This window comes from Apteryx rowi, unplaced genomic scaffold, assembly GCF_003343035.1.
Source record: "Apteryx rowi isolate R43461 unplaced genomic scaffold, aptRow1 scaffold_8, whole genome shotgun sequence".
NCBI lineage: Eukaryota > Metazoa > Chordata > Aves > Apterygiformes > Apterygidae > Apteryx > Apteryx rowi.
In genome coordinates this window covers 5,648,479-5,670,377 of record NW_020451093.1, presented here as the reverse complement: position 1 = coordinate 5,670,377, position 21,899 = coordinate 5,648,479, and positions in this window count along the sequence as shown.

Below are 21,899 nucleotides of genomic sequence, written 5' to 3'. Positions count from 1 at the left end.
TCTTGAATATACAGTGCTATAATATAGTGTCTACCCACATCATTTTTTCCTACTTTAGCATCAAAAAAGTAAAGCATTATTTTACTACTAAATTCACTCAAACTTTAAATTAGGATATTTAAAGTTAGAAAAAAGACATGTTTATAAGTATTGTCTCACTGTATAGAATAATGTATTTTTTACCATACCTTCTATCCACAGACCCTGGGCTGTTTACTTTATTTTTCATATAGGGTGGTTTCTGATACTGATTGTTCCCCTTTACCCCCACCATAAGGCTTTTTTTTGTGTTATCGCAGAGTTGTAGCCGTATAACTGAGGGAAGAGTCAGTTTGCTACGGGCAGGTGACCCAGTTCTCGGCTCTGTTGCATACTGTGTCCTGATCATTCTTACTTGTGCTTGGCGGGTGCAAATATGAGGATAACTGTTGCCACATCAGACTTGCTCTCAGCAGTTACAGAACGCTAGATTCATTTTCACATTTTTTTTATCTAGGGACATATGTCTCAAAGCAGAATAGGAAAAAAAAAATCAGAAATTCAAAGGTATACAGCAGTTAGAGTGTGCGACTGCAGTATGGGAAGGAAAATCTGAGCTTGCCACAGTGTTAACACTACAACTGTTAGGAGTTACCTAAATCAAATTAGCTCAAATCTACATAACGTCACACCTCTGAACTGGAGTGCGGCTGTTCTGCCAGTGGGCCAAATGCTGCTTTCCCTAATGTTCATTCGTTAACACAGTGTAAATGCAAGCAACAGTAACACATTGGTTTTCTTTCCTCTGGATTTGCATGGGTGAGCTCTGCTCCTGACACTCAGAAATTCAGATCAAACTGCCAGGTTTTGTAGGCTTTCAGCTAGAACGCGTGCTCACAGCTTTTCATGGGTGCCTATGGGCCACATCACAGGCAACCTAGGTTTCTGTGGATCCTTGTTATTCTAGCTACAAAATAAAGGGCTAGACATTGTCCAAAGTCTATCTAGTTTTTCTTGTTCTGGCAGCAGAAACTGGAGGAGAAGAGATTTAGTCCTATGCTAGGTAGGTATGCATTGGTCGCCTCCAGATCGTGAATTGAGCCTTTGGGGTTCTCTTGAGGTGCCTTATGTATAACACAGTAAAGCTCACAGGCTTTTCTAAGTTGTCCTGGAGAAAGAAAGTCCAAGAATCTCAATTCTCAATTCCCTTAGCATCTGCATGACCCACCATTCAACCAACCATAAGCCTTAGGCCTACGGTGCAAAAAGCACATTCATCATAAAGCCATATGTAAAGTGTTTAAGATTTTGAAAAGAGAAGCCTGAAATACTTTCTGCCCACACCTGGGCTGAGGAGAATATTTGATTTATCAGTATAAAACTAGGTCTTATCCAATTCAAGCTGTTTTTTTTTTGTTGGGGTTTTTTTTTTTGGTTCTTTTGTGGTTGGAGGGTATCTCAGGAAACAGATATATATAGTAGTTTCAGTCTTGCTTGAGCTGTGGGTCTAATTCTCAAAGCCTGAGTAGGCACAGCTCTTGGTCTTAGTGTTTTGCTGCAGGGAGAGTCTGAAGCTACAGAACTGCATGCTTGTCTCAGACGTGCGCTTATTTTCCCACTGTTCTTACTGGACGCTCTAACCATGCAAAAATTTACACATATGCTCAACTCGAGCACATGAGTAAGCCCGGGGGAATTACTTAACATGTGATTTCAAGTTTTTGAATCATCAAGGCCTTAGTTACCACAATGGCTACTTTAAAAAGTCAGGGTACCACCATGGCCCTGCAACAGCATGTAGCTTTCACCGTAAGGAACAGGTTTTCTCATTCATATTGCAATAGAGGAACATTTTAGGGCCCAAATCTGCAAACACTGAAGTCTGTGAACAGCTGACTTCAATTCACTTGAGCAAGGTTATTTGCTTGCACGATGAAAGCAAAAGCAGGACCTCACTGAATGACTCATCATAATTTTAGGGTGACAACATTGAAATCAAAGGATTGGTCTGCGAGCTCAAGTGAGACACAAATGAAGGCATTCATTTGTACGTGCCCAGCCAAATGGAAAAGGGGATATTCATCCTCAACAAGGATGGTTAAATATTTTTACCCAATAGAGTATTCAGCAAATATTACACTATTTTCAAACATAATAAAAAGCTCTCCTTTTATATTTTCACCCAGCCCTACTAGCAAATGAGATAAGAGCCTTCGACGTATTTTGGAGATTTGGTTGACAATTAATGAAGCTATAAGTGTTTGAAAATCCTGTACAGTGCATGTGCAGGCCACTGGCTCCAGACATACATCTACAATCTGGAGTTGTGCAGCCTGAAATAAACACAGCTGTGTTTATCTCAATGTGTGATCCCATGTACATGGTAGAAAGTTCAAATAAATGCACTCAGTGCGATGATGCTGTAAATGCAGCGAGTGCATTTGTCAGATGTGTGATGATGCAATCGCTTAAATAAACAGACTGAACTGTTTGTTTGAATCCTGAGCTACAGAGACATAAAAATATATGTACATTAATTGAAGCCAATAAAAAGAAATCCAGAACAGCTCTAAGGTTTTAATTGAACCATAACTCAAAATTAAGAAAATTCGGTTGTTGTTCTTACACCCAGAGTAAACAAGTCCTTCTGTGCATTAGTATTCAGCATATGGTATAATTTTAAAACAATAATAGAATAATCTAAGAAATGGCTATCAGTTCTGGTTTTAGTGGACCAACCCTAGTTTTTCCTAAGATGGCCCCTTGTCTAGGACCAGCTCTGGAATCCATAGGAGATCCCCGATTTTTCTTCTCTTCAACCAAAGAGGTAGTTATTGTACAGATAAAATATATTTATTTCAGATATGTCATTTGTTCCATATTCAACAGAGCCAGTAGTCTAGAAGAATGAGTTTTTGATGAGCTGAAGAATATTTGTAGGAAATAGAAAAACTGAATGTAGACGCTATCAATCAAAGCTGTTGTTCTACTCAGAGTGAACATTGGCTCGGTGTTTCACTGTAAACTCATTCAGAACACCCAGTTACTGGAAAAAAAAAATAAAAATCCTCAGCTTGACAAATATGCAATAGTTACTGATGAGTCAGGAGTTGGAAGTGGTGACTCCACTATACACAATTAAAAAATGTTACTTTTCAATATTGTCTGACTGTTCTGCAACCCTGAGTAACTTCACTACAAAAATGTTCTAAAGCTCTTTTATTTTTCTTAAGCATATTCAGTTTGAAAACACAAGATGTACAAATGGTCTCAATTATGGTTATTGTAGAATTAGACCATCAAATATCTTGACTTATGTGCTTTAAAATCTTGCCCAAAAGATGGCACTAACATTGTTTTTAGTAACATATATTGGATATAGATTTAATTCTTTCCCTATGCGAAAGTATTTTCAAAATGGTCACAAGTATGCGTTGGAAGAACCTGCGTAATGTGCACTACTATTCCAGCTAACAATTGCTAAGCACAAATTAAACTTACTTCGTGTTAGGACCATCAAGCACCGAATATAGAAACTACTGCTGAACCAGAGGTATCTGTCAAAGCACAGAGACACTGAGCTGTGAAACCCACATCCCAAGCAGGACTATTTAACTCTATGTGATGTGCCATACAGCATACCGGAATGGTATCATACATTTAAGTCATACGCTATTAAATCTCTTGAAAAGTTTGCTAAGACTAGATCAACTTCATTGAACAATTTATATCTGATTTAAAATATTCAAAGAAGTATTACACTGTTGAATTTTATCATCAGTAATTTATTTCAAGTTTTAAAATATTTAAATTATATGCTGTATAAGGAATGGCAAATAGCTTGCCTGCCTTTTCAAGCAGTGGAAGCACCTATTTACAAGACTTTCACAGTCTACGTTAATTTGGTTTATTTCTAGTATGCACCGAGGCCATCTTTCTTCTTTTCTAACCTGATCTAACCTGATCATGTCTATGGGTTTGAAGAGGGGGGGCCCCAAAAGAGTTAAAAACGGGCCAGTGACCTGGCAGGAAACCAAGCATGCGACAAGCAGAGGACTTGGGTGGAACTGCTATAATTTGCTGCAACAATGCAGAGAGAAAAAATTCAGTCTTGCTCTCACTGAAGCCAGTAAGAAAAAAAAAAATCTCAAAAAGAGCCAGGTCCAGATTTTAGTATTGTGAGCTTCTTCTGAACATTTGGTGATTTTGGTTTCCATTTCATGCTCCTTTCATAACAGCATAACTCATCGAGCTTCTAAAACGCTCAGGTACACAAGGGGTGAGTTGGAGAGTACATCTGTATGTCATAGACTAGGTGAGTGACAGTGTCCCAAAACCTGTAGAATGGTTATATCCAAAAACGCCAAAAGCATAAATAAATAGCTTTTTCAAAGTTTTTTTTGCATTTCTCTTAAATGAAGAACACTGTAAAAGATTAGGTGGAAACGGGTCAAATTCACTTACGTTGCTATCGTTAGCATTGAGTCAGGAATGCTGGCCACAGATGACACCTTACCTTGCTGCAAGAACATACAAAGAAGGTCCCTACCTAAAGAAGGGAGATGCTAAGATACTGCAATAAAAACTGAACACTAGTTAAAAACAGAGAAAAGAGCACAAGAAGATAATGAGACGAGCCAGCCGGCATGATAGGTATGCCTAAATTATTGCCGAGTCTTTTGTAAGCATCATAATAAAGGGAAGATTTAAGGGACATTGTAGAGAGAGCTTGAAGAGAGAGCTGGGAAACTGAATGTAAAGGCACCAGATAAATGAAAATGAGAGGTAAAGAGGAGCAACATCGTGATAGGTCTTGAAGTCAAACAGCTTATGCCCTGTGCAGTCAAAATAAGGGATGTTAGGGGATTCAAGAGAAAGGTAAAGAAAACTGCAATTAAGGCAGAAGACTGTTCAGCATGAAAGTCCAAATCACCCAGGGTTACACATGAGAGAGTCCCAGAAATCAGATGCAAACGAGAAGTATGATAATGAAAGGAAATCAGGTTGCAGGATGAAAGGAGAGCAGGTGTGGATGGAGAAGTGCTTAGAGGGAAAAAAGAAAGAAAGGAAAAAAAAAAAAAGATGGGGCAGGGTTTGGAGGCAACCAGCCAGAGGCCAGAGGCTGAACACCTGCGCCAGACTGCCAGAGCAGGAAAACAGTGAACGTGGAGACCTTCGTGCGGGAGAGCAGCAGGGGATGCCAGCTCCGAGAGAGACGGCCAGCGGAACAGGAGATGGATGGAGAGCTCACGGCACGCTGGAAGGGGAACGCCGCTGACAGCGGGAGATGCCAAACGGAAATGGAGCCAAGGAGGTAAACAGACATGTGGTCTGGAGGGACAGCAAAGAAACGTGGAGGTGGCGGCATGGAGAAACGTGGAAGGTGGAGAAATAGCTAGGACTGATATAAGGATGCCGGTGCAATAGGAAGGTCAGGAGCACACGCACCTACGGGGCTCGTCGTTGTGGGAGCCACGCAGCAGCTCTCATCTGGGGATCTGCCCTCGCTCCTGTCGAATTCAGCCCCCAAATTAGGAAGAGAGGGAGTGCGAATTAAGCCGACATTGATGCATATACAGCTTTTCGCTCTGAAAAGATGCGCCACAAATGAAGAGGGTGAGGAATTGCAGGAGCTGCCCCAAAGCACATTTAATACTTAACACCACTTCTTTACGAAGTCTAAGTAATTTATGTGCCCAGCCTGCTGCCCTTCTGTTAACAAAACCCTTCCTGCGTCGGTTTAAGAAACGCGGGGAAGGCAAGCTTCTCGGGGAGTGGAAGACCTAACCACTCACTTTTACTTTTTGTTTTAGTTTCCCCGAGACAGAAGAATATTTCCTTTCTAGACTTGGTATTTTTGTTGTTGTACCTGGAGCACATCAAACTTTATAGCCTCCTTCAGCTTTATTTTTCTTTGTGGAAGGAATTAGTCAGGGAGAAAAGAGAAGTGAGGACCTGTGACCACGCCGCAAAATTGTTACAGAGGCATCACAACGAAATCGGGGAATTTACAAAAGTGAAAAATTAGATACAGCTACCGAGTCCGCCAACCACAGGTGGGTTCTCTAACGTTAACATAAAACCCCTCGGTTAGGAGGAATCAGGAGAGCATGGCACCAGTTATTGTAAGCGGCCATCGCTACTCCCGTTGAGGCTCTGCTCAGTCCACGAGAAAAAAATAAACAAAAATAAAAGTCTCGCACCGCGTCGGAAGGGACTGAAAACCCCCTCGCAGCTGCTGGGAAACTCCCCGCCCTTCCCACGACGCTCTCCTCGCACGCAGGATTTTCTGTGCTCCGGCCCGTCAGCTAATCTAAACACGACGAGCTGCTGCTGCTGCGGCGGCGGCGGCTGCACGGCGCTAGAGGTGCGAGGTGCCTGCAGCTCGGCTCGGCATCATACCGCCGAGCGGTCGCGCAGGAGGACACCCGAGAAAAGTCTCCCGTAACAGGGTGCCGAACCCTAGCAGGCCTCCGCTGCCCCTTCCACCCCCGCTTAATGAGTTTTTCAGAAAGCGGAGGGAGCTGCCGCGCTAACGCCGGGACCTGGACGACTTGCGGTAGGTGCTGCGCATGGTAGTGCTAGTAGCAGCAGGAGTGCCATGAATATGGAAGCGGGGAGCTAACAGGAGGAAGAGACATTTGGAGAGAAGGATCTTGCTCAGCTCCTCGTAACAAAAACCAGTTTTAAAATCTTCGGCGGCGAAGCAAATGGGTAGGGTGTCACTGGTTCAGCTGAAAACTCACTTGCACCTTATGGTCACCATCTGTGGTGCGGAACGTTTTCAACCTTGACAAAGCAGATTTGTCCGAGGATATTTCCTCTCTTTGAAATAAGAGAATTAGCTGTGGTAAAACCGGAACCTGTGTTGGCACATCTACACTCAGGCAATCTCTGGAAAAAAGTATATCACGGCAACAAGCGTCTGGTTGCCAACCTGTAAAAAATAACACCCCGCCACCCCCAGCCAGCTCCAGCTGTGTCAGCGCTGAGCAACACCAAAGGCCACTCTCTCTTCCTCCTCCTTCTCAAAATACGAAGTGCCTTGTTAAAAGCCTATGAGAAGAAAGCAATGTGCAGCAGGTGGTAACATCTGGGCCCATCTAACTCGATCCTAAACGGTTTGCTCCCAAGCGCTCTCGGCGAGGAAGCGGAAAGAAAATCCGGGAGTGAAAGAATGAGGGCGGGTGGAAGAGGACAAGGGCAGAGGCTCCTACTCAGACCTTGGGCAGGGATGGAGGAAGATCTTCAAGCCAGCGAACCGCTCGCTCTTTCTTGCTCCGTCTCAGCGTAACCGCCGTGGGAGAGTTCCCCCGAAGCCCAGCGAGCTGACAAGCACAAAAATCAACATGTGTTTCAGATATGTATGCGCGGCCGTGCTTTCTATCACTGTTGAGATGGAAAAGACCACAGAAATATAAAACATAGAGGGTTTTCTTTTGATTTGCCCTTCATTTAAGAACTCGCCATTGGCTGTAATTGCATTCATAATACTGCTGCATTTGTGTATTTTTCAAAGAACTGAGCGAATAATCCAAATGATGGCTTTAGCTCTGGACAGAGCCTTTAATTTCAAGTCATTTAACATTTTAATAATTCTATAAGCATTGCAGGTTTCCTATATCAAGCTGGATGGGAGCACTGGAGACCTTTGGTTCCTCTCTCTTTCTGCTACAATTTTCCAATGTGACTTTGGGCAAATCATTTAATCACCCTCTCCTTCAGTCCCCGCAGCCTGCAAACTGGGATAAAATAACTGACTTATCTCAAAGGTATATCGTGAGGATAAATTCATACATGTGCACGACAGCACACCATGTTTTGGAGGGGGCACAAAATACTTATGTGAATGGGTAGATCCATTAACCAAACACTTTAGTCCTTTTTGCTTCTGAAGAGATAGTGTGGTTTTACTTTTTTCTGGCCACAACCCTGAATGTCACAGGCGTTTTCAAGTTTACTTTTGAAACCACAAGGAAGTACACTGACAATTACTACTATAGCTAAACACTAAAATTTTAGTTTATAATTTGGTTGTTGCTTGTTTCTTGAATTTTACTTCTTCCCCGACTCTCCAATTTTTTCCCCATAAAGAGGTGGGATCCCAGGGAGTTGCACTTCGGCAGAGATAAGCAGTGTTGTTGGACTAATGAGAATCCAATTAACATAGTCAAATTTAACCACTTGATTCCCAGCTCTGGTATGCGACGTCACACGCTCCAGTGACACAGGAAGCGCCGAAATGTGAATTAAGCATCATTAGCTAGAGACAGAGAGTGGAGACGCAGAATGGCAATTGTCTGCTTGCAGAAACCACAAGAAAGGGCATAGCTCTCACCATCAAGAGCTTCCTATGTAACACTGGCCTTTAAAATGTGTGACAGTGACTCAGAATGAGGAACACAAGAAAATCTGCCGAAAAGGCAGTTTGTCGCAATGTGGGATCCGTTTCTTCAACAGCTATAACCTCAGTTTCCTGATTCAGCAACTTTGATGCCTATAAATTAAAGAAATAAAGTGAAATGGCAACATGTTTGCATGGAATGGAGGTGAAAACGGGTCCGAAAGGAAAGGCACTTTGGCGGTCAGGAAATATATTGTAATGTCCCTGTAATAAAGATCAGCGTTACTAGTGAAGTTAGGAGAACACTTACATGGTCATTAAGTTTATTGAAGCCTCAGCAAGAGTCTAACACGGGCGAAGCGTTGGCCCGATTGAAGTCGGTGGCAATATTCCCAAGCTCTCCCCAAGTGTTTTTAAAGTGCCCAAAGCCCAGCGCCAGGGCTCAAAACAAAAATCAAAATAAAACAGATAAATAATAAATTAAATAACATAAGTTAAAGCCTCCTGGAAATGAAAACTGATTAGCCAGATTTCACAGAGGGTTTCAATTAAGGCTGTTTCTCATTTTTGTTTATCTATATTTAATACTGATAAATAATGTTATTTCATTACAACTCTCTGAAGTGCATTTCCAGTATTTTTTTAAAGGGATAGTCAAGCTTTAAAGAAAATCCTCTCCTATGGTACAAGTAACACACAAGGTTATTAAAATGGCAAAAGCCCATTTGTTTTTCTCCACTAACGAAGCTTGTGCGTTTTCCATACTCTGTTTCTTCCCCCTACCTTGCAGACACGTGACAGGGAGCTCTACTAAGAATTCCCATCTTCTCCCTGTGTTGAAAACCTCCAGATTTTGGCTACTGCTGAGCTTAAACAGTGTACTTCACGATTCATTTATTTACCCTCGAAGATAAGACGGGGGGCCTGAGAGGACCAATTCGATAGCTTCTCCTCTCGGGTGGACCACGTGCCCTGGAGACCTGAGGACGAGAAGAGCACTGCCATGCAGCTTCCCTCCAATGGGAATAACTTCCCGAAAAGGGTTACGCTGGGGACCTCGCTGCCTCCTCTCCAGTCGTTCAGCAGCTAGGGCAAGCGTATTTCTTGGGCCTTCCAAGCTGTCTCCTCCATAACTGCTCCTCTGCCTGGCACCATCAACCTGGAGAACCAGCCAGGGCCACAAAATGCCATTTTACAACTTTTGTCTGATAGGAGAAGCAAAAGGATTCGCAGCCGCACACCTCTCCTGACACTGTTACCAATGCTTACATCTGACCCAGTCAAAGGCATGCATTTGCAGAGAAAGGATGCCGAATATTCGAGCACCACCTCCCACTCACCACTCACCGTCCTTAGGAGACGGCAGCCAGCAATAGCGAGCCCTTACCTGCTACGCAAGACCCCCGTCCTACGCGTTCTTACACAATAAACGGCAGAAATCTCCCGGTTTCAGAGGTTCAGAGCCTAACACCAAGTCTCGGCAGGTGGAGAGCTCCCTTGCCCACCTGCTCTCCAGTTAAAAACCCCACCGGGTGAAGCGGGGCAGGACACCAACAGGCAGGGGTGAGCAGCCACAGCTCGAGCCCAGCCGCACACCGGGCTTTCAGCAATGCGGGAAGCTGCACTGCCTTTTACAGACCTGCTGAGCGCTCTTTAATTGTGCTAATTTAATCCAGGTGTCCTCTACAGCAACCCCTATCTTCAGCCCAGGGAAAAGGGGGGAGACAGCGAGGAGAAAACGGGGGATTTTCTCTGTTTGTACATGTGCAGAGTTCAGAGCAGGAAACTCGGTTACAAAGACGTAGGGGCGCCCAGAAAGAAGGTGCAGCAACTGCGTGCCGAAGATGCGTTCGCAAGGCGCTAGGAAAGGCTTGCTGCCAGGCCGGCTTCCAGGAGAGCAGCCCTCCTCTCCCGCCCCGCGACACGGCTGGGCCAGTCAGCGCCCGCGGCGGGATCGCTGCGGGCTCGGGCGGAGGAGTTAAAAAGACCTGTGGAGGCTGGGGCTGGGGATGGAGCTGGGATGCTTCTGCTGTGGAGATTGTGCTCAGGATCTGTCTTGCTTTGGAGAGCAGTGATGGGTTTATGTTTTACAGGCAACTCGCTTATCAGTGGTGGCTTCAAGGACAGGGATGCTGTAAGCTGCCGAAGCGTTTTGCTTGCAGGACTCTGAAATGGAAAGGACTGGGATTTCCTTTAAGTTCGGAAGAGGCCAGGTGACTCTCCACTGCATAATGTAGCCATGCTATGACCAAGGGCATCTCAGTGAGGTGCTTTTTCTGAACAAATGTGTGTGCTGAAGTAGGCAGGTATGAATGTTTTGCAGGAGCTCCTATATTTGTATAACTACACCGGCAACTAAATGGGTTACCTTCAGGAGAGGTGCTGGTGGCACTGAGCTGCAGCTACGTGGTGACGCTTAGTGCTGCTGGTGTCCCCAGCTTTCATGCTGGAATTAATGTTGCTGAACTAGGGTGAGCCTGTTTCTCAGCCGAAATGTAGCCACTTTTTCCTGCCCCCAAATTTTGTCCAGTTGTCTATTTGTTTGGCAAACTGAGCTGAGCAGCTTCTCCAGCTGGACTGCTGGATATCTGGAGGACTAAGTGTCTGTGAGCAGATGGGAACACTCCTGTGTTTCTGCCTGAAACTCTCCAGGACCTGACGGAGAGTCACAGGGATCAGTACGCTAAAGGAGAGACACCCAAAGAACCCCATAGGAAATGCAGCTGAAAGGGTTCTTTTACATTCAGTCTGATTTCTCAGCCTGAAACCCAGGTCTGAATCTAACGATTCCCTTGCACAGAAAGGAGGAAGAGATGAGGGTGGCGTGTGCCTGCTCACTTTTATGGCTCTTTGCATGTCCTGCTTCTCCAGCAAGCACAACATCTGGGATTTACAGTCACCTTAGTCTCCAGTTTCAATCGCACATCTTCAGCGAGAGCCCGCTAGCCCCCAGGACAGAGGCGAGGCTCCAGGCCTGACACCAGGCACTGTGCAAGACTGCAAAATTCCTGGGACCAGAAGAAGAAAAAGCAAAAGGACATATGACTTCGGAATTCAGTGCTGAGAGCACTCACAGGGACGGGGAAACCCTAGGCTGTGATTCTTGTGGCCTGCATAAAGTAATATTTTTCCCAGTTACTATAAATGCGTATGTCCTGGGAGCAGTGACTAGAGCTGAAATTTTCCTGTTCCTACATGCACGTGCTCATCGCTGGGCAGCAGGGTCATGCTCCGCAGCGTTATTCTGTGCCGTTACAGTTACAGGCATCATAATCCGTGTCTGCACCAGGCACACTCAAGTCCGGGGTAGACAGAAAATTGACTAAAGAAAATTAAGCTCCACCTTGATGTCCCACTTTTCTCAGGCTATGTTTTTGCAACTTCGTAGCAGATGGTATGTCTTAGGTATATCACTTTGGAGATGCCAAGTGATGTACTCTCTATCAGTGTTTTTATTTAATGAGGAGGGAAATTTTGACTCCTACTTACACTTGGGAAGCTGCAACATGGAGACAGGTGTGATGCTATTTCGTACTGCTGCATCATCTACCCAAATGCTCATAATGCTCTATTTTTAACCTAGACACTATTACACCTAGACACTATAGAGCTATTAATTAGGGAAACATATCTGGGTGCCTCATACAAATCCTGGAGGCTACAATGGTGTATCATAGCACCTTACAGTTAAAAGTAAGTTGGTCTGCACGATGACGATATCTCCTTATGTCTGACAAACGAAAGGCTGCAGGTAAACAGCATCTGAGTCATGACAGAGTATGCGATTCCATCCCAAAGTGCTTTACATGCGCGTCCAGGCAACACACTTAAAAGGAGCCATTTCACTTAAATCTGATGCCTCTAAAGTGAAACATGGAAACTATTAAAGGGCTCTGTGGAACTTGGTGACGGCTTTGCTTCTCGCTGCAGGAGGACAAATATCAGGATCTAATATTATATGATATTATAAGGTAATAAAAGAAATGAAGCAAGGTACAACTGAATAAGGAAGAAAAATACAAGTGATTGGGGCACAGCTGCTGTCTTTGAAATGTGATGTAGGCGACCGGATTGCACACAACTACTCCTAATATGCCACTACCTTTTGCCATTTATAGATAACTAAGTCCTGGGTTTTACTTGTTGTCTCTAAAGTGGCAGAAATATTTTCCACTAACTGCACATCAGATCACAGATGCAAAATTTATGGTGGGCTTCTATTGTAAAATAGATGCGATCCAACCTTCCTGCTTTGTAGGATCACAACAGAGGATTACTTTACTGGTGCAAGCTACCTTTATTTCCTTTTTCACAATAAAATCCGTCTGTCTGAGAATTTAGACTATCTGTCTGAGAATTTAGACTTTTGCTGTCACATAGAAAATATTTATCAGTGAACCAATTTTCTTTTGTATAAAGACTTGATTATCAAATCAGCCGAATTCCATCAAGGGTTCTTGAAAATCAAATACTTGTCTCTTAGGTCTCCCTCTCCCACTTCTAAATAAAAAGGTGGAAATTTTTTTTCCAGAGGAAACTGAGTGAGGTTCAGCCATGTCATATCAAGGAAGATGATGCCTGTGCTGACCTCACTGGGCCTTCAGCAACAGGAATGAGCAAACTCTTCACAGTGTAAGTTTCCCCTTGGAAAATGCAGCAGAAAGGGCAGAAAACGTAGAGAAATAAAAAAGGAACAACAACAAAAAAACACTAAAAAGTAGTAAAAAAAAAAGTAGTAATCAACTGAAAGTGCTGAATAAAGAAATCATTCTGCTTGATGAGCATAAAAGCCATTACCAAAGCAAATTACGCATTTGCTGTCACTTAATATACCTCTTATTTTCCCTTAACCAAGCAGGGGTACAAGCAACTTGGGAGTAAACCAAAAACATTGGCCTGTAGTCTGCTGCCTCGGATGGGAGGCCCCCCGGTGCCGCACCAGCCCTAATAAAGGGTCGGCTGAGGCTGATCAGGGTGGCTGGGTCCTCTTGAGAAAGAACGAGAAAAGCAGCCTGGCCCTGCCTGGCTCCCTTGGAGCTCGCACGAAGCTGCGACGGCAGGACTGAACTGGATTTCCAGACCTTTCGGCTGTGGTACAGCCAAATAATAAGCAATGCCCTGGCAGTTTGTGCCAGGTTCTTGCATGCGGTCACCGGTTACTGTGTGCGCCGGCATTTCAGTTCTGCACCCCACTGTGCCTTTCAGCATCCTAATCAGCTCCGCAACTGTAGGAACTGATTTTAATCTAAGAAATCCCGGACGTTTCCAAAACAGATTATTCATAACTTGCTTCCCTGCATTTCTAGATGAGAGTACAGAAGCAGAGCGATGACCTAGGAAAGAGGAACCCGCTGAGGTTGTCCCGTCCTCCTCCTCCCGTGTCCTGCCACCGCTTCACCTTCCTCCTTGGTGCAGACCACTCCGTGCTCCTACGACCGGGAACGGTGGCTAGCCCTCACACTAGGAGATCTCAGGGACGCTTAAAGAGGTTTAGCCTGTGAAATGTCATCAGTTCTCTGCATCCTGGCCCTGGGGTGGTGAAATATTTAGTTCCCCCACACTTCCATGAAAGCTTGCAAACAGATGTAATCTAGGCTCAGTAAACATTAGAGACTTCTTTTTGTATTGCAATTTAAATTAATTCTTTGACCTATACATTCATTTGCCATAGTAGGAATGAACATTACAGACTGAACATTAGATATTTATGTTCATTTAACAATGTGTAATAAGCTATTGGGGCTGATTTTGACATGTACATTGAAATTATTGCTTTTTTATCAATGTCATGGTACATTTGTCAGCAGAGAATGATAATTGTATTGCTATGTATATAACTGATGTTGTAGTGTGACACTCTCTACACTGTGCACAAATTGAATACATTTCATCTTAAATACAAGCCCATTAATTAAAATCAGAGAGAAATAGAGAGATAATTTTAAACTGCCACCTATGGAGTGTCTCTGAGCAGCGTCTTTTCCAGTATCTTCATCTTCTCCAGTAAACAACTTGGAGTCTCGCACAATCACCTCCTCATTTATTTATTTTTCATTTTTATAGGATGAGCAAGAAAGCACAAGATCAAAGGCAAGAAGGTCTGAAATCAAGGGCACGAGAAGTAGGAGGACAAAGAAAGGCTGACAAAGCTGCTGTAAAAGAATGAGAGCATATTTCTGTATTATAGCAGGCATCAAGTAGCATCTGCTATAGTTATGGTGACACGAGTAGCCTTCGTTCCACTCCTTGCTTTTCACACACTAGTAACTTGGACAAATGCACTGCATATGTGGACACAGGTAGTCATCTGTACCTTTCAAAAGTGTCCCGCCAACTCTGAATTTTAATTACTTTTAACTTCTACATTAATTTTCTCCCAACCTGGCTGCTTTTTCAGAGCAAACAATGAACCAAGTTTTAAGAAAAACAGGTTTAAAGCAAGAAATCCTTTTAAAATGGCAAATCTTAACTTGTGCTTACTAGAATATACAGGATTATATGCACAAGGAAGAAAATACTTAGGTAAGTCAGTAACAGCACTGAAGATCTAGGAAGGATTTCTCTGCCATAGTTTATTGGAGATCATAAGAGATAGAATGAGTCACACCATACCTGAAAACTAATTGACCATTATCTCAGTGTGATGATCATTAACATGAAGATTTTCTGAAGTTCAGGTTACAGAAGCAGTTATTTTTACCAACTGACCAAAGTGTAATAGAACTGTACTTAAAGCTATCAGCGGGAAGGTGCAATAATCAACGTTTGCCTCTTTTGGCGGAGTATAAAGAACAGAAAAAGGAATTGTACGTTACCCAAAAGTAAAACCCATTACTCAGGAGTTTTCTATGTCATATAAAACCTCTATGTCACAGCTTAAAATAAGGCAAAATGAAGACTGGTGAGAACGAGACCAAGCAGTGCAGGATGAGGGGCCAGGTGCTATTACGGAGAAGCTCTAGATCCGTAATCAGCTAAGGGCCTAGACTGGGTGTTATGGATAAAAGTAAAGATGCAGTATCAGCAGTCAGACCAGAGACAGGGCAAGATATAGCACAGAAGTACTTGTCAGACATCTTACCAAATTGATCAGGATTTTCCCTTAGCAGCAGAAGCCGAACCTGCATGACGATACTCCTGAAAGTTCAGTAATGATGACAACAAACCACAGCGCTCAGTACAGGAAGGGACGGGCAGAGTGGGAGTAGCACGCAGAGACGATCCCCCTCCTTCGGAGGCAACGCAGACACCTATGAAAACTGAAACAACTGTACTGTGAATGTGTGGACTTCTTTGCTATTTGTGCAAATGTGTTATTGTGGTGTTTCCCTAAATAAACGTTATTTTCCCTTCCCCTGAGTGGTTTTTCCTTGTTTTAGACGTAAACTCATGATTTGCAAAGAGGGGAAGCACTGCCACATAAGGGCGCTAAGGAAAGTAGTTGCCTTTTCTCAGCTTTTGGTATAAAGGTGAAATGATTTTTATTAATTTCAGAAGTACCCCTTGTTATCTGAATCCGCCCACTTTTGCTTCCAACAGTACCTGTCAGAAGGGCATGAACTTACCTCAAAAGATGATAGTGTCTTGCTGACTGATTCCTGCTGCAACAGCAAGATTTCCATTTACTAATAACAGTACTAATAGACAGCAGTTGGACTAGTTAGCTATAGATAAGCAGATTTTTCTGCCTTTTCATTCACTTGCACAGATGGAGACAAGAAGCCCAGTTTAGCTTTTAAACATGCGAGTGTGGCTGAAGTTGCTTTTCAACTTGAATGAGCTGTATCCTCTCCAAGTATTTTGCAAATTGATGTGACCATGCTTCACCATTACTCAGTAATATATTCTGCGCTAATAGCTTGATCATTTACAAGGCTCTCTCTAGTTTATCGTGCAAAAAATATCAAAAGGCAAGCATAATCCAGGAAAGATCCTGTTCCACTAACAACTCCACAAACAGCCTCATGTAATTTTTTCCAGAAATGACTCAAAAGATCACCTACTAGTATCCTGGCTAGTACAAAATATCTGCTATTAGACAAAACTCATAGCAAGGCGCTCCAAAACAGCACAGCTGAGAACAACTGATGCCTGCTTTGCTTTGTAACCTTCCTTTCCCTAGCACCTCTTACAGCAGCACATGTGAACTTCCCCTTTCTTGTCAAATCTTTCCGGTTTAAGATGAGTAGTAGTGCCAGAATCCTTTAGAAGAATAACACTTAATGCAGGATTACTGCAATAAAGATCTTATTAAATGCTTTTATTTGCAAAGGTTAACAATGACAGCTATTCAGCTGCATATATTTTCAAAATGGATATTAATCTAATTCCACAACAATTTGAGTTCCTCTTCTTCTTAATGTATTGTATCTAAAACAGGAAATTTTATCGTATTTGGAGTGTAATTCATTATTTAAGTTACCATCTATCTAGACCATTCTGTTTAATTGCTAAGACTCACCTCATCTCATGTAAAGTACGTACATCTTCCACTTCCACTGACTGCAATTGCTGCACCTTTTTCATCTTATCTTAATTGATTGTGTTGTGACAGTTCAGGTTTAAATACAGAGCTAGAAAAGACAGAGTGTTCTCATAGATTTTTAAGGCCATTATAGTTCTCTAACCTATCATCCTGTGTAAGGCAGATCACAGGCATTTACACAGCCTCTTTCAATGTTGAGTTATTGAGCCTACTGCTCAATACCTTGTGGCTGAGCTAGAACATATCTCTAGGAAGCTTTCCAATTTTAAAGACTTCAAGCGACAAAAATTCTCCCACATCCCATGTGTAGTATCCCAATGCTAAATTGTTCTAACAGCTAAACTGTCTGCAATGTTAAAAATCTGCACCTCATTTCTGATACAACTTTTTCAGCTTCAGTTTATAGATAGAAGACTGTATCACACCTATATCTTCTGATTAAAAGGACTCCTAGAATGGTGTATCTTCTCCTGTTTATTTAATGTGCTCAAATGTAGCCTGAAGTAAGTGGCGTGTAACTGCAAAAGGAGTTTTCAATAACTGCAAAAAGAGTTTTCAAAAGGTAATTAAAGTGCATGCTGAACAATTATGAAGGTAGTTAGTGTATAGCTGAGGGTCGTATGCTATAGGTATGGAGAAGCGATTAGATGTTCAAGCAGGAATTTGAGTAGGAAATTCCCTATACCAATGCAGCTGCTTAAGGCTAGTCAGTCCAGGGTGTGATTAAGTTATTAACTGTGCTTCTTTTCTCTTCTTTATTTTCTTGGATGTTTGTGCTTGCGGCCTTCTTGGAAATCGTTCTTGGGTATCACATGGATAAGGTATGTTAGATACTTCTTGTAAACAGATAGAGAAGAGTGGAGGAGCAAAACCATGGGCTGTGATGTTACAGGCAGTGAGGGAATTTACCAAACACCTCATGAAAAGTTTTTTTTCCTCAGTAGCTTGGCAACATGTAATTCTCCAGTCTCCTGATCCCTGTCATGTAAATTATGTTAGGATTCAGATAGCTAGCAGACTGTAAACAGGACAGATTAGTCATCCTCAGATCCCTGGCAATACCGTTTTGGAAGAGGGAGAGGAGTTCGTGTAAGACTCTCTGCTGTTTCTATTGGGGTGCCAGCAGGGAAGAAGACGGGAAAGTCAGTTATGGGTGGCACTTCAAAAAAAAAGGGAAACATTTGCCAATGAGTGGTGCTCAGTGTCGTCTCGCAGGTGCCCTTAGAGAGGAGGGACCGGAGCGTCGCAGCCGAGGCGGTGGGCGACAGCCTGTTGCTCTCCACGCGAGCTGGAGGTCCCTCCTCACCATGGTGACCAAGATCTGCTATTCTGGCAGGTCCTCCATTATTTTTCTCTCTTTTCATCGTGAACTTCCTCATCTGAGTTTTCCAAGAAACTTCAATCACTGTACCTGGCAGAGGCAGACTTCTTTCCAGCAAACAAACGCAAGGACCTGACACCGTCTTTGGAAAAATATGTTCTTCCCTTCTGGAAGGCTTCCAGAGGGCAGGCTATCCCGGAAAAACACCTCAAGGACAGACAGCCGAACCCAAGCTGACAAAGGTTGTGTTTTCAATCTGCATATATTATCGGTAAAATATAGCATGCTAATGTGATGGGTAAAGGTGTGGTGCCATTTCATTATGCGTTTGTGCACCAACCGTATAGATATATAACCGATAATTTTGAGGTTGCCAGCACCACCAACGAGAGAGTAAACTGGAGCAATATTACCTTTAGTTAGGGGAAACTGGTCTCTGAGGTGTCACAACAATCATCCAAGTCATATGCTATTGTTCCTGTTTCTGTGTTTTCTCTGGGCAGCCAAAACTTTCATAAGCAGAAGTGGGAAACTTCAGATGATTGCTCAGCTTGAATGCAGATTGGTACAGAGATCTGTGCCCTTCTTACAATTAAATATCATTCATATGAATGTTCACAGGCAATTGTGACTACCTAGGGAAATGCCTGGACTTACACAAAGTTATACTGATGGTTACATGTTTAGGCTACAGGTCTTGCTTTAGGAGGTACAGAATATTCAGTCTTTAAGTTGCTAGCAGTTGTGTTTTTTTTTCCTAAACCTCTTCTCCCACCTGTAAATACCAAAGAAAACTATTGCTTGTGCAATATTTCCAGAGATATCAGTTGACCCAGATTGTATTTGTTTGCATGAGACATGTTTATAGCACTCTGGGGAAAACCAGAGTTTCGAAACCAGAAGATCTATCCTCAGACAAATTTGCTGAACCGTGGAGCCTTATTTCCTGAGTTCCAGGTATTTCTTTTGGACCAGATATAGAGAACATTTGTGCATCATTCTGAGTCACTACTTGTGCATATGTGCAGATTACATCCATTTTTTTCCTGCACTGACAGGGCATTGCCAAACATTTTAGTTTAAATAGAGCTGGCTGTACAGCATAATTTTTCACACACATTTTAGCACGTTGAAAACTGAATTTCGATTTACAACCTTTTGGAATTTGTTTTTCACAAAGATTTATGCCAATGATGTTTTATTCATACAAAACAAATGCCTTACATTTGTTTCATTAAGATATTAAACTTGCACTCATTTTGCTCTCACCTAAGATATCAGCCATTTAAATGATTCCTAAGCCAGAGTCTGGAGCAAGCATGGCTAAGTGACTTGGAAAATGGCAAGTGACCTCATCTTTTGCAGCTATGGCAGTGCAAGCCCTCTGTTCAGAGCCCTGACTCAGTGGCAAGTAAATAAACCAGAAAAGTACCCAGCCCCACCCTTTGCAGCTGGAGCTTTGTCTGAATGTGATAAGAGATCATTAATTTTCAATTTGACCTCAGCCTATAATGTTCAAGTGGCCTCTTTGTTCTCACAGTGATGTTACAAGCAAGGTCTGAGTCAAGGGAACTGGAAAGGAAATATTAAAATAGTCCTAAAAACTCTTTAGTCTTGTGATCTCGCTCCTCCTAACTTCATAAGTGCTCACACCTTATCCATCGGACAATCGAGGCTCAAGAGCACGAACTTCCTCTGTGTTACCGATTGTCTCGGAGAACAAACAACACCGTTCAGCAAAGGTGACCATTGTGCACTGGTAATAATAAATATCAAAATACTGCAGCAAAAACATTTCGTGAACAAATGATAGGCCAAAGTTTATTTATATCAAATGCCTGTGAGTAACATTTGTAACAATTTACAAGCAGAATAAAAGCTGAAACTCACTGATTAAAGTGTTCACTATGAATAGCTCGTACAGCTCTGAATTCAAAGACATATTTGAAGAAATTGTTATTACAACCCAGTGCTAAAAGAGCTATTGTGAACCTATGGGCACATCAACAGCTGTCTATGGAAAATTATTATTATTAGGGAATAGAAGATGTCCTATTTTTAACAGATAATCCCAGAATCGGGGTTGAATTAGAATGAAGGAGAGCCCATCTTTTACGTTCTTTCTCATTCAGGCATTTGGCAAGCCAAGACTTTACAGAATGTATTTTAGGATGTTTAAATTGTTTGTTGCTGTTGGCTTCTCATTGTAACACCTCAAGTACTTAGGCAGAGGACATAGGGCTTGGGTCCTTCTGTAAATAAGCTATTATTTACTACCGTTCTGAGGCGTTTTAGTCTTGCCAGTTTGGGTTCGCAGGCTTGGATGCAAGTGGTATTTTGCAGGGTGGGGTTGATTTAATTTGCTGAAATGTGAACACTTCTGCTTTTAAGCATATCTGGTTTTCCATTGATTAAATCATGTTTTGCACTGAAAAGCAACATTTAAATCTTAAGGTTTCTCTCCTTCTTATACAATTAACAGGGTTTGATGACACCAGAATTGGGACTCGCTGCTGTTAGACTTCATTTTCTCGTCTTCTCTGTAGATTCTCTGGAGGAAGAAATCCTACTACAGGATTGTCCCATCAAACATGAGGAAAAGGAATATGAAATATTGTGATTATATCTTCAAATGCACACACAACAGCCCCCAAGACCTGCTCAGGAGCCCACGGACCCATGCAGATCTGCGCGCTTCCACGGCATGCAAGGGGCACCACGTGCCTCTACGGAAACTCCCTGCGGTTCTGCCCCTGCCACGGCCTGCCAGAAGGAAATCAAGAGAGGGAAGACAGACAGGAAAAAAAGAGATTTCGCCGCTGACTGCTGATGCCATACCCTTTACGGAGCAGAACAAGATGCTGTTTGTTCTGGCTCAGTTTCCCACTGCACCTTCAGAAGGTGCGAGAGCTTCTACAATGTCTTTCTACATAACGGAACGGAAAGGGAGGATATAATAGGAGCCCAAAGGAGGCTCCCCATGTACAGTCTGAAAGCTCCAGACTTTCTGGTATGTAAATTCATGTTTGCCCACAATATTCAAGTAAGAAGAGTACCTATAATACAGCATTTTCAATGTTTCTGTATCCACACGTTTCTGTTCCACGTTGGAGAGGGATCCAGAGGCACCGCCACTCAGATCAGAGAAAGTCCTTGGACACTAGGAATAAAGCAAGCTTCTGAAAAGCAGTGGCGTAATGATTGCCTGCCAAAATAGAAAGAAATAATGAGATTTTTTGTTAAGTAGGAAATTATAGGCCTTTGTAATTTTCTTTCCTGAATATGCAGAGTCTAGGATTTATATGCCAAATAAATCTGACCTCAGGGAATGTTTTTCCATATAGACCTGAGCTATTTTATATAAGTTTAAGGGTATTGGAAAGGGAGGGAAGATAGCTAAGCTACTTAATAATATAGTTGGCCACTTCCTGTCAGAATCAAGCACGGAAACTAAGGAGAAAATGTTTGTTTTTTTTGAACAGTTCCTTTTTTGATACTTGTACCTACTTGTGCATATGCAACCTTTTTTTGAAAATACAAGTGAACATGGCTTCAACTAAATTTCAACTTCCTGATGATATTTCTTCAGCCAATCAGGGAAAACAATCAATATTATCTAAGTTACACCACATTGTGTGACATATGTGAACAGCTCAAGCAAACCAGACAGTGAACTGAGACCTGGTAACGCTTTACAAATATCCAGACAGGAAAAAAAAAACAAAAAAAAAAAAACAACCCACGAAACACCTTTACAAAGCATGATCATG